Source organism: Colossoma macropomum, unplaced genomic scaffold, assembly GCF_904425465.1.
Source record: "Colossoma macropomum unplaced genomic scaffold, Colossoma_macropomum, whole genome shotgun sequence".
Classification (NCBI taxonomy): domain Eukaryota; kingdom Metazoa; phylum Chordata; class Actinopteri; order Characiformes; family Serrasalmidae; genus Colossoma; species Colossoma macropomum.
Genome location: NW_023494854.1, coordinates 1 through 17,879, shown reverse-complemented (window position 1 = coordinate 17,879; position 17,879 = coordinate 1). Strand labels below are relative to the sequence as shown.

General features: G+C 39.2%; 1 pseudogene; it reads left to right on the top strand.

Annotated features, from left to right (window-relative positions):
• The first annotated feature begins 8,572 nt into the window (after positions 1–8,572).
• On the top strand, positions 8,573–17,030 carry LOC118800315 (annotated as a pseudogene).
• Positions 17,031–17,879: the final 849 nt, after the last annotated feature.

Below are 17,879 nucleotides of genomic sequence, written 5' to 3'. Positions count from 1 at the left end.
TCTGGGTTCTGACTGTGGAAGTCAGCAGCCAATCCTGGATCCAAGACATCACAAGCAGGCACCCAACACTGTTCCTCTAGGCCATATCCCTCCCAGTCAACCAAATACTGGAGCTCTCCTCCACACCTCCTGGAGTTCAGCAACTGACAGACAGCACAGGCCGGGGCTGTGTCAACTTCCTCTGCAGGGGGTGGCCTCCTCCAACGGTCCTGGAACAACAGATTTGATAAATGGGAAAGGGCGAGAAACCCAGAAACAAGGGGGCAAGTCAAGTTTGTTTTTTTTTGTTGTTGTTTTGTTCTTTTTGAGCACCTTCAATGGGCCTAAATATTTAGGCTGAAGCTTCTTGCTTCCTTCAGCAAGCCTTAAGTTGTGGACAGCCAAACTTGGTCTCCTGGTTGATGTGTAGGAGTCGCTCTGTGGTGACAATCTGCTTGGTCCTTATTCCTTTGTAGTGCAGCTTCTATTCCCTGGTGAGTCTCCTCCCAGACCCTCTCACTCCACTGCTTCCAGTCATCAACCACACATATGAAACCATGACCAGTCTGTAGGATTGTTGCAACAGAATAACCTCAAAACCTTCCAAGCTCTTGTTTAATGCATTGACACTGTCCGTTAGATTGAGGGTGGTATCCAGATGTCAAACTAACCGATATCCTTTTGTGCTCAAAAAAAAGGCAGACCAAACTTCTGACATGAACTGAGGTCCCCTATCAGAAACAATGTCTTCTGGGATATCAAAATATTGAAATACCTGATTAACTAATGTCTCAATGCCATTTCAAATGCTGTAGGGAGAGAAATGAATGGGATAAAACAGTCACTACATGGAAATCTGTCCACTCCTGTGAGGATAATAGTAAAACCCTGGGAATCTGGCAGATCAGTAACAAAGTCTACAGCAACAAGTGACCAGAGTCAGACGAGTATGGGTAAAGGAACAAGTTTCCCAGCTGGTAGTGTCTTAGGTGTTTTATTTTTAGAACATGTAGAAAAGTAAGATACAAACTTATGGATATCACTATTCATGGATTCCCACCAATAACAATTAGAGAGTAGTTGCTGAGTACGAGTCTCCCCCGGATGACCCGTTGTCAGTGATATATGAGCCCAAGGAACCAACCTGTCACATAACTGATCTGGGACAAATACTGGGTAGGTGGGACATTGACTGGGTATGGTGACATTCTCTAGAGTCTTCCCACTCTCATCATCTATCTCCCATTGAATAGAGGAGATGGTAACATTAGGGGGAAGAATTTTTTCAGATTTCTGCTCATTCACTTCCACTTCATCAGTTTGATGAATTCTAGATAATGCATCTGCTTTAGTATTGCGAGATTTGGGGCAGAACGTAATACCAAACGGGAATCTAGACAAGAACAGTGACCGGCAGGCCTGACAAGAGTTAAGACTTTTGGCATTACTCAGGTATTCTAAGTTCTTGTGATCAGTCAATTCCCTGTCAAATGTTTTACATAACTTACATAATTTACAGGTTATATTAATAACTGTGTGCTGTAATTAGACAAGAAAAGGCTTGACATTTTACAGAAATCTACCCAGATGACATTGTTTTCAGAGTCCTTGTCTGACAAATAATGGCTTTAACAACTGTATACACAACGTTCAGATAAGCTATTGCAGGTCAGTGGTAGAGCGCTACACTTGTGTTGCCAGAATGTGCACACAACTGTGTGACATCATCTTTGTTTAGCAAATTTGAAAGAGTGTATAATTTCAAATGAACATGTTTAAAATCTGATAGTGTGTTATTTTACTGCACCTGCACACATATAATGTATGCAGATTGCAGTTAATGAACAAAATGCAGTTGTTCTGAAATAATAACAGGGCAGTAACAGGGTCTTATAGTAGTGTGTTGAGCTGATGAGCAGAGGGCAGCAGCACCCACTAGTGTAAGTGTATTTCATGCCTTTTGTTTTCCATCTGAGGGCCCAGTTTGATTTAGATGAAAGATAACGGTTTTGAGTTTAGTGTCAGATTACTGTGATTCTGAGAAATGTTGTTTGACTTAAACCAGTCTGGCAGCAACAGTGACGCTCAAACACAACAACTGGAGTGAATATTAAAGTGAAACAGTTCAGATTTCCACTCTGGACACTGAAATGGAGAGTCTTGTGTGAGATTAGTGGAGAGTTTAAACTCGGTCTTATTATTATGGATCTGCTGTTATAGACAAAAACCTGATATGAACTGATTTAAAATGTGGACATATTTCACCACCAGCAGCGATATGACTGTATGAAGAACAGCGAAGATAAGAGCAGTTAGCATCATGCTAATCAGGATAAAGACCACTGTGAACACCTGTTGTTGAAAAAAACAAATATACCCACCACACTAAATAGTGCATTTAGTTATGATTATGAAATGATTTCTGTGTGACTGTGTGTGTGTAGCTTTAAAAGGAAGTGAAGCTTTTCTGAATAATCTCTCTCTCTCTCTCTCTCTCTCTCTCTCTCTCTCTCTCTCTCTCTCTCTCTCTTTCTCTCTCTCTGTAGGATTGTATTAGTGTGAATCTGTAGGAGGAGATAAAGAGATAAAAATGGCGGCTGCAAGAAACAGTAAGTTAAACTTCCAGAACCTACAAAAGGTTTTACTGTGAACATCATTAAATAATATTCAATCAGAGAGTTTATTTTTATTGTGGAGACACACGAGATACAACTATTAATGTGTGTGTGTGTGTGTGTGTGTGTGTGTGTGTGTGTGTGTTTGTGTTTCTACACAGATAATTTTAAACTCTTTGGTCCTCGTGAAAAAGAATGTCAGTCTCTCTCTGCGGTCACTCTCCTGTCACCTGTCTCCTAAAATCAGTGCTGTTGCCATGGAGATCAGGTGGTTTAAGGGGACGGACTGTGTTTGTCTCTATAAGAACAGGCAGGTGACAGAGGGGAGGGGCTACGAGGGCAGAGTGAGTCTGTTCACTCAGGAGCTGCAGAGAGGAAACGTCTCCTTACAGATCAGAGACTTCAAAGAGTCAGATAGAGGAGATTATCTGTGTCAGGTCACCAATGGAGACACAACAGAGGAGTGTACAGTAAGAGTAAAACAAGTGAAGAGTAAGTATTGAAGAAGTTCACTCTACATAAACTCCTTTCAGTAGAAAAAACAGTGACTCTGTTTCTCACTCTGACTCTAAACCTCCACATCATGACTGCACAGTGGAAAAGTTACAACTGCAGCTGAACTAAAAACTTCTATATGGGCAAAATAAATATTTTAGATGAAAAATGTATGTTGTAACAAAAAATCAAGACTAATTAAACATCCAGTGAAATCTACAGACTATAATCAGATCATTGATTTAACACAAACAATCTATATTAATTATTAAAATATTATATTTAATATGTGACATAACTACAGGCTGCTGAATCACTCTCACAAAATCCTGTTCTTAACTAATTAAAGCTTCAGATCCACAAACTATAGACTCAAAGAGGGGCGTATTCAGAGGGAGCAATGTTACAAGACATTATACAAATATGCTGTCACACTGAGTGATTTTCAGCATGCAAGAAAATGCAACGAGGAGGACATTATATAGAACCACCGAATGGACAGAATCAGAGTGAGACAAACACTTCCAGTCAAGAAGCTGCATCACCCTCAGCCAGAAAAGCCAACACAGAGCAAAACCAATGAAAGAAAATATGAGAAGCACATCTGTCCAAACACCAATCTAACTGACCAAAACAAGTGTCAAATGACCAAATCGTGCCTTTAATATGAAAGACTCCATGAGTAGTGCCAGATGATTGAATCAGATCTACTTTCCAACTGAAAGAAGGTCCTACACAACTCCCGCCCTTCACCACTGTGACAGAGGTGTTCACAGCCCTGACTCAATTATCCCTGAAGCAAAATGAAGGATGTTGCTCTGACAGTTTGCAAAGGAGTTCCTCCTCAACACCAAATGGCCACACATAAAAATGGCTCATTCCGTAGTTTTAGGTAAACTTGCCCCTACCACTGAGCCCTTAGCCCTCTGTTTTGCGCGTTCACATCTAGGGTAAGGGTGTCCCAATTTTAGTTGAGATAGAGGGGTTGGGCGAAGTGTTAGGGTTACATGGCCCTCCAAATGGAGATTTTTCAGAGGCACACTCCAAACGGAGTTTTATGAAAAAAAAAGAATAACCGACAAGACATCTGCGCGAGCAACCAAAGAAACCCACAAATGTGAGAATTTTCTTCGTTAAAAATTACGATAACCATTGTATTATCCTAGTTTAATGTCGTTTTCTTCATAACAAGCACAAAAAAGAATCACTAATAGCATGCTAATTTCTCAGTAGCTAGCTAACTTTCCCATTCCACCTTAAATAGTCCGGCACTATTGACGCCAGGAGCGGCAGAATGTAACTGCTGCACCATTTAAGGTGGAACGGGAAGATTCGAACAAGAAGCTAGCGAATAGATGACTTCAGCTTCATCACCAAATAATTGGAGTGGGTGATAATAAATGATTGTCTTATCCCCCTCTTTGAAAGCATTTGGTGCGCTAAATGTAACTAAAGCCCAGTGAGGTTGCTGAACTTCTCCCTTCTCTGCTATCACTGAAGACGCGCTGGGTCGCCTGCAGAGCAGCGCTAGTAGCTCGTTAATGAAGCGATGTTTTGTTTTTTAATTTGAGGGTTGTCCCATTTCATAGGGCGAGTTTTTAACTCAGTTCCAAGGGGTTAGGGTGACACTCGAAAACAAGGGGTAGGGGTAAAAAGAAGAAATGGGATTGGGCCTTAATGTCCCCCCCTCCCCATCTAAACAAAATAATACAATGACTGCGCTAACTGTAGCAAGCAGAGCACTTTTGGCATAAACAAACTGACCCACAATACGAAGTTGACGAATGCTTTTCAGAAGTAATCCAACAGGCACAAACAAAGTACAAACTAAACCTTATCCCAATACGTGGAACACACAAAAACATTTTTGACTTGCAACCAAAAAAGAAATCCTAACAGGAACCAAACGGCTACAAACAGAACTCCGACTGCAGTAAACACAGAGCTACCAGACGTGACTTTTCACATCTACACAGAAAAATGTGTTAGACATGAACATAATCCCACTGATTTTGTCTTGTCATACACACACCTCCCCCACCAAAAGAAAACTGACAGCAAACGATCAAAAACACAAGTCACCAGACAAAACCAGCAGCAAACGAGAGAGAGAGAGAGAGAGAGAGAGAGAGAGAGAGAGAGAGATGGACAGAGGAGCCCTCAGTTCTGTTACGACCTGGTCTCGGGTCAGGCCGTAATAGAATATGAGAGTGGGCTCTCTCCCCAGACCTGCTGCCAGACCAAACACCAGACACCTTTTAAACCTCTAAACTGCAGGTTTATTTAGACTTTGCAAGTTTGCAAGAGGCTAAACTGAATGGGAGCGATGGCTTCAGGGACAAGCATACGCCAAGAAAACAGACAAATCTACCAATGATTAAAAAAAAAAACAACTAAACCTGAAAGCAAAACAAAATAAAAATACAAAAAAAATCTCACTGTTTTAAAACCAGGAGAAAAAGTGACAGAAAACAAACTGCACTCGTCCCGCACCTCCCAAATGTTCATAGAGAGTTTCACAGAATCTATCAAAGTGAATCAAGGCGTGCTCAGCCGATCTGGACAGGTGTTCTTCCACGTTACATTAGAGGGGAAACACCTCTGAACATCTCCCCAGCAGTGGCAGCTTGGTGGCCTCTTTTATACAGGAAGGTGCTTCCGTGTGGCCAATCACAGCCCTACACACAATGCAACACTAGACGGAACGTAGGCCTACACTAAATGGCAGCACAAGGCTCATGAAAGAGGTTTTACAACCGGGAGTCAAACTACAGTACAGATGAGAAAAGGAGATTCTGATACGGAGATAAAGAGTGAAAAAGACTGAAATATTATAACTGTAAAAGTGTTTCTCATGGAGATTTGACTAACTTTGTGTTTCCTTCTGTTTTATTCCACAGCTCAGTGGGTGAGTAAATAACTCTGTTTCCTTCTTTCTCTGCTGGTAGTGACTGATTTTCTACTCTTATCACATGAACTACGTTCAATACAGACATCAAGCAGCTACATAATATTGAGTGTCAGGTAAATTTCAAGTCTCTGATCTCAGAATGAAAGCTTTAGACTTCATCTCCCTCCTTCCTTCCCACAATGCTCCTGTGCATAATTCCACTGCACTGCAGAAATGTAGAGACAGTGAAGTTCACTGATGAGAAAAAGACACAACAAATAAAAGCAGTCTGTGTGTGAAATACCACCAGTATTCTGGGGTGTCCAATGGATACTAGATGGATACTCCAGCCCCAGAATTTGGAGACATTTAGGGGGTCCACTAGGATAATTAGGGGGTTCCACCATTTCTGGACACACCACGTAAAGTAGATTTGATCTAAATGAGCTCATTATCTGATGTGTTTCTTCAACACTGTGTTTCTCAGGCAGATTTGACAGATCTACTTACTCACACACTCACCCTCATCATCTCAGCTACAAATAACACAGATACTCACACAAGAGCTTTTCACACCCACCAGACATTGGAAGTACATTTTCAGTGATTGTCCTCATTTATGTATTTAAACAGCAGCTCTCAATAACAAGTCAATAAATATCTGTACAGTCTGGACAACTGATTAAAAACACAACTCAGCATTACATTCAGACCATTATAGCCTTTTTACATTTCCATCTGTCGGAAGAGTCGTGTTCCTTATGATTTAAAAGAGGAGAGAAGTTTTTTTTTTTTTATATTTTTCATGTTTAACTCATGGCTCCATGTATGAAATCGTCAGTCTGTTTTATTCACTTCTACATTCTGTAATAAGACAGATAAGAGAGAAGAGAATGAAGAGGAAGGACTGAAATAGAGAAGGCTAATCATTTTTTTCATGGGTTGATTCTACATGAATGAAATTCAAAACAGTTACTAGATGAATTTTGGTCTTTCTCCCACAGGGTTTTATAAAATGGTACACAAGCACAGTAAGCTATGACTGTGAGAACAGATTTCCCTTCATTTCTCAGTGCACTAGTCATGTTTGCTCAGCTGTGTTTGTTTGTTCATCTATGAATGTATAAAACTGAGACAGACAGTAACTGGAGTATCTTATTCAAATGAACAAATATGGATTTTCTTTAGCTATTTTTGAGTCAGATTCTTGTGACTTTTGCAATCATTGCTAATTTCTGCTGAAAGAATTAAAGACAATAAAATTTTCTTTGGGATATAAAAGTTAATTTATTTAGTCTGATCTTATTAGAAAATAACAGAATCTCAGGCGTAATAATGAACAGAAGGCTGTAATGTGAGTGAGGAGCTCAGAGAACTGCTAGGAAGGTGGTGGAGGTAGATGGAATGTTGGAAGCAGCTAAACCAGAGAGAGAGAGAGAGAGAGAGACAGAGAGAGAGACAGAGAGACAGAGAGAGAGAGAGAGAGAGAGAGAGAGAGAGAGAGAGAGAGAGGACACAGACAAAAACTACAATAATTTCCATTATGTAACACCGTCAGTCTGTATCAGATCCTCATAAAGAAAAGAAAGAGTGCAGCATCATCCACATTCACTGTGTTTCCAGTTTTCTACTTATTAAAAATAATGTGTTATTCCACATATTAAATCTTCACACTATATTATTCATTTCACAGTGGCTTTCAGGAACAGAAGCAGTGAAAGGTGAGTATAATTCAGTGTGTAGTGCTTTTATTGTGATGAGCTGATTGTTGATGAAGAATGTTTGTGTTGTAAAGACTGAATGTATTTATCTGTACTGTGTGTTCAGAGTGTTCAGCTGAACATCATCAGCAGAGAGAGTTACTAACACACACTTCAGCTCTGTATGTATCACTATAGTGTAGAACTCACAGCAACTGAATGAACAACATTAATAACATTAATAACAATAATTAATTAATCTGATCTACACACTGACACTGACAGATTACAAAGTGAAGCTCACAGTTTTTCACACTGATTATCATTAATATAATCAGAAATGTGTGTTAGAATCATTTCCTTACATGAACTTTAACAGCAGAGTCACGTTTATATCAGCATTTATATTTTATACTGTTCTATGAAGACAATAATGTAGCTTATAATGAGATATAGGTAGTTGGTCAGTAGGAACATGCAGTAAATGTTTTAATTACAGAATAAAAAGATACAAATAGGATGGAAAAATCCACAGAAAGTCAGACTTACTGATCAGAGGATCAGGCTGATTTCTCTGAAACTAAAAACAGTAGATATCCAGCTGTATAAAAGGCTTTAGTTTATGTTTTAGTGCTGATTACTTTTTCATGTCAAACCCTGAACATCTTGAGTATCAGTATAATCTGTGGCTCAGAAAGTGAGCAGGTTATCATCATTATAAAGGACTTAAAGGCATAACTGATTATTCCAGCTGGAGCTCTTTAGAACTGCACACCATCTTCATGTCATACTAAAAGAACACAAAGGCATGATGTTTTGTGTTATTATGTGTTTTCAGTATTTTAAAAGTTCTTTCTTTTCTCTCTAATCTGATTCTGCTCCACTTGATAAAGTCTCCATTTCTCAGGTGAGCACATTATTTTAAATGGACCACATTTCCATAATAATCTGCTTTAATATGATATTTAAATCTATGAATGTAAACATTATTGTGTGTAAAAGCTGTGCAGGGCTGATTGTTGATAAAGTTTACTTTAGTTTATTTTCTTCTTTTCTGTTGATTCTCTTTCATGGTGTTGAGTTGAGTGTTATTACAGTGTTATTACAGTGTTGATGCTGATCAGTGTTCTGTAAGTGATCATGATTCTCAGAAGCTGCAGAGCTGCAACTATTTTTAATTCCTATTTTCTGCGTTTCTGTGGATCTGTTACTCACTTCCGATGAGCTCATGACTGATGAATGATTTATTAAGAAAACTAAAAGCATACGATGAAAAATATTTCTGATTAATAAAATATTGCCTGTGATGATCACAGCTCAGTCTCTGTAGTGTATCTGAGTCTGTCAGACTGTGTTTAAAGTCACACAACCGCAAATGTAAGATGTCACTGTCAGCTAAGACACACTGATAGACAATTACAGTTAATTAAGAATGAATTTATACATTAATTATAATGAATATTTATATTATTTATTTTTGGTAAAATCCCATCAATACAGTTTCTACTGTTATTAATATCAGCTCTCCTAGTGATTCATACTGACACATCAACATTGATTTAAGCAGAAACAGTTACTGATCATATAACATACAGTATGACATCATGCATGAAATCTTAACACTGTTTTATTCTCTTTTACAGAGAGACAGAAACTGGACAGAAGAGGAGAGACTGAAAATGGAGGAATCTGCTCTGCTGACCGGTGAGGATGAGCATAGATATTTATTTTTGTATATGTGTGTGTGTGTTTAAGTTAATTAGGTATTGTAGTGTATGAGGCATAGGCACATCGGAAGGATCCATTTGCAGGTTTAATAATCCAAAAGATAGAGTCCAAGAACAGACATTGGTCAGATACAAAACATAACAATGAACAAAGTCCAAAACAGTCCAAAGAGACAAAAGCCCAGGTAAACAGGCAAAAGATCAAAAAGCCAGAAACAAATTCAAAACACAAAGTGGAAGACTCAGGATTGCTGGGAGAAAATAACCTGCAATGAGGTTTGAAGAGGGGTCCTTGTAGGAGAGGTAATCAGTGAAAGGAGAAACAGGTGTGAGGAATGAGTGACAGCCTCAGAATTCAGGGTATGATGACCTCTGGTGTCCAAAGTTGGTAGTGCTACTGACAGGTATAATGTAGAGTTAAGACTGTTTGTGAGTTTTGTTGAGAAATTTATGAGGTTTTACATCAAAAGAATTATATTGAGATTTTTATATGAAAGTAATAACACTAAACATCTGTGTAAGTGATTTTAAGGAGAGATTCTTTTTAACTGTTGTCTTTTTCTCTCTCCTCTGTATTTTTAAAGCAGTCTCAGATGTACAGCCATAAGCAAATGTTTGGGCACCCTGGGTCAAATTCCATTTTTTGTTGATTTTCTCAGTGAAAATAAGTGAAACCTTTTTTATCTTAGTATATTAAACTCAATACATTAATAAAAAAGTGCTCTAAAATTTGCAGCCATGTTTAAGTGTGTTCTCTGTACAGTGTGTTTGTGCCAGAAAGGCAACAAAACAGGGTTTAATTAGGAGTCCTCAAAATTTTGCATATGACTGTAAATTAGTAAATCTAAAAATGTTCTCTGTAATGATGTTTTGTTGTTTGTGGAGTCCTTTCAGATATAAAGAGCTGAATGGTGTCTCTCTGTGATGTGCGTTATTTGAGTGAACAGAGCTGTGAGTTCAGAGTTTGATACAGTGTGTTTGAGATGGTCATCTGTGTTTATCTGGACATTCAGTAAATCTTCAGTGAGTCGGGTCTAAAGGCTCTTTACCTGAAGATCAGTGTTTGTTAGAGCTGCAGGCTGTTTTGTGGCAGGAGATGTAGATGCAGATGTGAGTTTAGATCCTCAGAAATTTCTCTGTTTCTTTCTCTTATTATGGAGGGAATGTTGGATGGATGGATGTTGATATTTGTTTTTTTTCTTTAATATTTCCTCGTCCTCGTGTGCTGAGACAGCTGGACGCAGAGTCAGTGACTGGTATTCTTTAAAAGGTCGTTCAGATTGACGAGTGCTGTGTGGTCAGTTGTTGTAGAAGATGCAGTGTCTTCATTCACACTAGAGGAGGTGTTTACAGCCTTTTCCTTTTCCAAGCTGCTGGTACTTCTTTGTATTGGCAATAATATCAGGATAACATGAGAGATAAATTATTACAAGAGATGCAATAATATAGGAATTATGGGTCCATGCTAATATCCAATATGTTTCATTTCTGTATCTGCTGATACTGATACATTTACAAACTGTAATAACTGGGACTAGTAATTATATTTTTTTTCTGTAGGGTTACAAATACAGTAAAATGAATAAAATACAGATGTTCTAGCACAGCAACTCTGACATTCTGTTCCTCCAGAGTAAAACAAATACATCAGCAAAAATCATTCTACTGATACCGATATAATTCACTGTAGTCTGTAACTTATAGCTGGTTTTGTTTGATTCTAAAAAAAATCTGTAAAAACCCCAAATGTGACAGAACAAAAATTAATGTATTAAATCTGAATCATCATTTCAGAATTAAAAGAGGAGAGTCTTTCTGTACTGAAGAACTTAATGAGCTTAACTGAAGAAAAGAAAGCAGAGGAGGAAAAGCTGAAGAGAGCTGAGACTGAACTGGAGAACACAGTCAAACAAACACACAGTAAAGAAGAACTAAGAGAGAGAGAGACCACCAGAGAGATCAGTCTGGAGACCAGAGAGATGCAGGAAAGAAGAGTGAGAGAAAGAGTGGAGATGAGACAAAGAGAGGAAGAGGAGATCAGAGGAAAGATGAGAGCTGTTGTGGATGATTTGAGGAGCTCAGAGAAAGCAGGTAAAAAGATAAAGGAGAGAATAAAACAGCATGAAAAACAAAAAGATGAATGTAAGCTAAAGTTATCAGAGGAGAGAAATGAGGAGAAGAGGAGAGAGCTGGAGAGAGAAGTGAAGAGAGAAGATGAGCAGATGAAGGAGGCTGAAGAGGAGCTGAAGAGGATGCAGGAGGAGAGGAGGATGATGGTGAAGAAGCTCAGACTGGAGATGGAGATCAGAGAGAAGAGTGCAGTAAAAGCAGATACACACTTCATCAGGAAGCTGCCTGAACTCGTTACTCAGACTGTTATAACAAACAGACAGAAAGAGTTTGATAGAGAGATGAATGAAGAAGAGAGAGAGATGGAAACACTGAAACTAAACCTCTTAGAGATGGAGAGAGAAAAAGAAAAGCAACTAGAAGAGAGAAAAAAGACTTTAGAAGAGAAAAACAGACAGCTTGAACAAAAATACACTGAATTAGAAGAACATACAAAAACAATAGAGAACAAAAATAAAACAATAGATGAGAAGAATGAACTGCTGAGAGAGAAAGAGACTCTACTGGAGATCACAGTGAAAGAGGTGGAAAGCAGTAAAAAGCAGCTGGAGGCTCTGAGAAAGGAACTGCAGGACAAGAGCAGCAAACTACAGGAGATGATGATCCTACTGGAACAACAGAAAACTGAACTCACCCGTCAGCAGAAAGAGTTAGAAGAGAAAGAACAACAACTGAAACACACAGGTAAGAATTTAAGACACAGACTGATTGTAAAATATCTGACTGATAAATTAATATTCTGTCTTTATCATTTCAGCACAACAGAATTCAGACCTACAGACTGAAACTGAAACACTGACAACTCTCATTTCATCACAGACGACTGGTGAGTTTCAGGTTTAACCACAGTAACCTCAGTCTTTATGTTCTTTAGAAAATATTATGATCAAATAATCACATTAATAAATTCATCACCATTAATTCATCTCTCCCATTAATTAGCAAGTGAGGTTTTCTGACTCTACTTCTCCTCACTGATCTTTATCAGATGTTCCTAATAGGAAGATACAGTCTAGACATTGTTAATGTTTTAGTACTGACTAATAAACAGAAGTCTTTGATATCACTGTGCTGAAAATATGTGATCCCATGGGGGTGACGGTGGGTGGGGCAGGGGAGCATTTCACAAAGCAGGATTTTTCAGTTAGCCTGAAAACCAAAAACACGCCAGTCCAATCGGAGAAGAGCTGAGCAACAATCCTATTGGACAAGCCACAACCTTTGGCTTAAGTCTTCTAGCTTACTGAGAAAACCTTCTTTGTGAAATACCATCCAAGCCAACTGTGAACTCAAAATGATGATTTCTTACAGATTTAACTGTGAAGGCTAAACAACTTGAAGAGAAAACCAACATTATAACAGAGAGAGACAGACAGCTAATGGAGAGAGAAAAACAAGTGGAGGAGAAAGACAGACTTCTGACAGAAAAGACAATAACACTTCAGATGAAGGAGAAGATTTTAGAAGAGAAAGACAAACTTCTCACAGAGACACAAGATGAACTGAGACAAACAACAAAGACATTAGAGAATCATAGAATACAAATGGAAGAAATGGAGAAAAGACTTGTGGAGAAAGATGAAGAATTAAAAGAGACAAAACAAGAACTGAAAGATAAAAACACGATTATAAAAGAACAATTAGAGACTGTTGATAAGAGAGATTCATTATTAAAGGAAACTAATGAAAGATTAGAAAGTGTTAATAAACAGCTTAAAGATAAAGACTCACAACTGGAGAATCAGATCAAACTGCTGAGAGAGAAAGAGACTCTACTGGAGATCACAGTGAAAGAGGAGGAAAGCAGTAAAAAGCAGCTGGAGACTCTGAGAAAGGAACTGCAGGACAAGAGCAGCAAACTACAGGAGATGATGATCCTACTGGAACAACAGAAAACTGAAGTGAGTGAAAAAGACAAACAGCTTGAAGAGAAGGAGAGACTTCTAAGTGAGAAAAACACACAGCTAATGGAAAGAGACAAGCAGGTTGAGGAGAAAGACAGACTTCTAGAGGAGAGAAACAAGCAGCTGCAGGAGAGAACAGATCCAGACTCAGCAGCTCCAGCCAGGAGGAGAAACAGCAAGAAGGGCAAGACTCCAACCTGTAAGTAACTACTAAGATTGCTTAAAGATACTTTGCTCAATATTTTAAATGGTTAATAAATGTATGCATGGCTATGAAATATTTACTGCACACTGTAGATTAAACTACATATAAAAATGTATGATTTCTCACTTTGGCAAAAGGAATTAACTAAATAAAACTACACAGCTAAAAAATTCATAACATTCCAATCCAGTCATTCTAAAGTGGAATCACATAATAACTAAACCTGCTGATTCCATTAATTAGCTTTCCTACGTGTGCTAATTAGAATCGTCTGGGTTAGTTCATGTTGGTAGGTCAGTACTTCCACTCTTTAAAAAAGGTCACCCACCTCTAAATACAAGTAAGCTAATCATTTGTCACCAGGTTGTTGTGCAAGTAACATAGTGATGTGTAGAGGCCCGGCCCCCAGCCCTCACCTTCAGACACGTGCTGCTGAACGTAACCTGCTCAGGCACAAGAGGACTGGTTTAAAGCTCTCCATTCACTTCCATTCATTTCAGGCTGTCTTCAGTACAATAATAAAGGCCCATGTGAGATGTTTTAGATCACCTCTTGTCCTTGTCTTTTTCTACAATGACTGGACTCTCTGTCATTTAATATACAGGCCTGTCAATCATTTTACAGCTTTAAAATAAATTTTATTATTAATATTTATTTTTGCGACTGTACAGCAAATAATGTGATAAAGCTGAATCTTAAAACGCTACATTGTAATGTTTGAAGTAGAAGCTCCTCAATGATATAAAGAATGGGAGTGGGATCGGTATAAAAGAATTAAAATAATAATAATAATAATAATAATAATAATAATAATAAATCATAATTGAATATTGGTCTTATAGTGAAAGTGTACAACTGTAGTGAATGTCTGTGATGATTTATGTTCCTTCAACATGTTCCCAAATTGTTGCTGAGCAGAAAGTGCAGTAATTTGAACTGCACCCTGGAGATCTTATGCATTACGCTGTCAACTGCACGGGAAGCCAATCAGAAAGTGACATGATTGACCTCAGCTGGTCCACAGTGAGAACAGCGGAATCACTGCCAAGACCTTCCCAAAGCCTTCCCACCAAGTTAATTGAGCAGCATATCAATCACACTGGTTACTGGTGGATTTCTCAGCTCCTAAATGTTCCTATAAACAACACTGGGGCCATTATCTGCAAGTAGAAGGAACATCACTCAAGCATCGACCAGCCATGCACAGGAGCTCCTCCAAAGACTTCTGACCAGGCGGTCAGAAAATTAGTCAGCAGAGTTGTCCAAAAGCCAAGGACCACTCAAAAAGAGCTCCAGAAAGACCTGGAAGCAGCGGGTACAATTATCACAGAGAAAACAACAGGCAATGAAATCCACTGCCACAGTTTCCATTTGGACTCACCCCAGAAGCTCGTTTGAAATTTGCTGCAGGACATTCAGAGCATCCTGTAGATTACTGTGAGAACATGCTGTGGTCAGTTGAGGCAAACTTTATGGCAACAATACGGCATGCCATGTTTGGAGGAGAAATGGCTCTGTATATAATGCTGAATATATCATATCTCCAGGGAAATTCAGCAGTGGAAAATACATGGTAAGGGGCTGTTTCTCTTTTCTTGGTGTCCAAATTTCCAGTGGAGTCCAAATTATCAAAGGGAACATGAATGGAGCCACGTACTGGGAAATTCTTGAGAAGAATCTGTTACCATCCACCAGGACGATGAGGATGAGATGTGGGTGGACCTTCCAGCAGGACAACAATCAAAAACATACTACAATAGAGTCTCAACTGGTTATATCAGAAGAAAGTGAAGGTGTTGGAATGGCCCAGTCAATTACCAAACTTGTACCCAACAGAAAATTTTTGGAATAAATTGAAAATCAGGAAATCAACAACTAATCTGTGAGAGATTAGTTTCTTTGTACAGAAAGTGTCTTGAAGCTGAAACTTCTGTTTGCAATGACAGCTTCAAGACACGTTCTGTTAAATAAATAAAAGTGTTATATAAATTTCAGTTAGTGTTCCATACTTTGTTCCTATGTAATTACAATTTATTGAAATTTATTTATTTATTTATTTATTTGAATGTTACTTTTTTTTTATTTGGGAAATATAAAACCTTAAACAGTTACCAATCCTGTTTATATAATTTTGACTTTAAACAGCCCACAAAATGTTCAAGAATGTAATTCTCATTCTGTGTTGTTCTGCTATTTTGCAGTGAGTGGAAAATACTCTAGTTCAGCCTCTCCAGAGTCAGTTGCTGTAGCAGAGCTCAGGCTGGTGCTGCTGGGGAGGACTGGATGTGGGAAGAGAGCAGCAGGAAACACCATCCTGGGCGGAGAGGAGAGGAGCCAGGCTGGAGCGTCTACAGTGAGGCAGCAGAGTGAGAGCAGACAGGGGGAGGTGGCTGGGAGGCAGGTGAATGTGGTGGACACTCCTGACTGGTTCTGTCCTGGACTCTCTCTGGAGGAGCTGAGAGAGGACGTGGGACTCTGTGTCCGTCTGTCTGCCCCAGGACCCCACGCCTTCCTCCTAGTCATACCAGTGAAGCAGTCTACAGGAGAGGAGAGAGGCATGCTGGAGAAAATGGAGGAGATCTTTTGAGAGAGATGTTGGAGGAACACCATGATCCTTTTCACTGTTACTGATGAAGTCCAAGAGAAGAACATTGAAGAGTTTATCCAGTCAGGAAACCAGGAGGTCCAGAGACTTGTAGAGAAATGTGGGAACAGGTTTCACTGTCTCAGCATTAAGGAGAGTGGAGATGGTTCTCAAACCTCAGAGCTGCTGGAGAAGATCGAGAAGATGGTGAAGGGAAACAGAGAGAAATTCTACAGCAGTGAGATCTACCTGGAGACACAATCTCAGATCAGAGAGATAGAGAAAAGAATTGTGAGAGAAAGAGAGGAGATAAGAGAGACACAAGAAAGAGAAACTAAAGAGAATCTAGAGAGATGTGTACAGGAAACTTTCTTGAAGTTCACTGAAATAACTTCTAAATTTCATACAAAAATAAATCAACATGAAGAGCGAATAACTAAACTAGAGGAAACGCTGAAAGAGGAAAGAGATGAGAAGAAAAAGGTTGAGCTGGAGAGAGAGGTGGAGAGAGAGATTCAGCAGAGAAATGAGGTTCAGTTGGAGCTGGAGAGACTGAAAGAAGAGACTGAAAAGGAGAGGAGAGAGATGGAGGAGAGACACAGACAGGAGATGGAGGAGATCAGGGAGATGTATGAAGGAGAAGCCAGAATGGAGGCAGAGAGGAACCTCATTAAGATCATCCTGCCTGAACTCCAGAGAAACATTTTGATATCAAAGTCAAAGATGCAGGAAGAGTTCAGGAGGCAGATGGAGGAGAAGGACAGAGAGTTGAAGACACTGGCACAGAGAGGCACTCAGTAGCCTGTTACAGGTGGAGGTCCATAAATACATTGGAAATCAATGAGATCAATATGCTGAAAATGCTCCTGTATTGCTGAACATACAGACTGGATAGAAAGAGCTTGGTGGGTTTAAGCACTGTTTGTTATTGTAATATTACTGATGTGATGCTTTCTGTACAGACAGTCTTTAATTCATGCTCTTCTATCCTTTCCAGAGATGAACTCTACCATTAACTCGGTGATATACTGATGCGAAGGTGTTAGTGGTTTTGTGAAAGATGAGAACTTCAGTATCTTGTATAGTCTGTGTGACAGATTCAGTACATTACTGTGACTTACTTTTAAATGAGTGATTTGAAAACAAAATGTCCTGCAGAATCAGGCCTGGACCTCACTACTTCTGACTCTGTTCAGCAGGTCATTCATTTTGCACCTTTGTGACTGCAGAGTCACCTTAATGACTCATCAGCTACCATGAACTGAAACACTAAATCAGTGAGTGGATTCCATTTTGTTATCACTGTATTATTATAATGTAGCAAAACACTGAACAGTAATCAGGTACTTGACTCTGTGATTGTGTTTCTCACTGTAATCTTTTGTAAGTCTCACAGTTTCATACTAATTGCTGCTCTTCTCCAGTGATCAGTATATACTGACATGCCAAAAGTCTTGGGACAGGAACAACTATCGTGTAGGACTCCCTCTAGCCCAGCGCAGTGCAGCAACTTGATGTGACATCGATTCCACAAGTGAACGGAGGATGTCGGGAGGGATGTTGGGCCATGCCATTTAGTTAGCCACCCACAGCAACGTGGTATTTGTTGGTGCAGGATCTCATGGCACACTGCATTATCGAGCTGGAATA